A 349-nucleotide genomic window follows, 5' to 3' on the forward strand; every position below is an offset into this window, starting at 1 on the left:
CGACTCAGTGATCAGCCGTAAAACAGTGATTCTGTCCAAATTCCCTATAAAATCATAAATGATTCCCTTTGAGCTAAATTGCCCTGTTTCCCTTACACCATCCATCTGTGTGGTTGCTTTTCAACCAAGGGAATGGGCTCTCTCATAATTCTGCCCCAAAACACTGCCATGAATAAAGAATGGTATCAAAACGTCCTGCAAGAATGACTTAAGCGACTTCTCCATGAGCAACTTAGTGATGATCCGTGCATTTTCCAGCATGATGGAGCACCATGTCACACATGTCACAAGATAAAGAAGTGGCTCTAAGATCATTACATTGAAATTTTGGATCCGTGGCCAGGCAACT

General features: G+C 42.4%; 1 protein-coding gene across 1 annotated transcript in view; it reads right to left on the minus strand.

The window, feature by feature from the left end:
* Positions 1–349, minus strand: part of LOC107698554 (ankyrin repeat and SOCS box protein 15-like) — an 8565-nt gene that overhangs the window by 3333 nt on the left and 4883 nt on the right. The window lies entirely within an intron of this gene.

Source organism: Sinocyclocheilus anshuiensis, unplaced genomic scaffold (genome assembly GCF_001515605.1).
Source record: "Sinocyclocheilus anshuiensis isolate Anshui unplaced genomic scaffold, SAMN03320099.WGS_v1.1 scaffold1054, whole genome shotgun sequence".
Lineage (NCBI taxonomy): Eukaryota > Metazoa > Chordata > Actinopteri > Cypriniformes > Cyprinidae > Sinocyclocheilus > Sinocyclocheilus anshuiensis.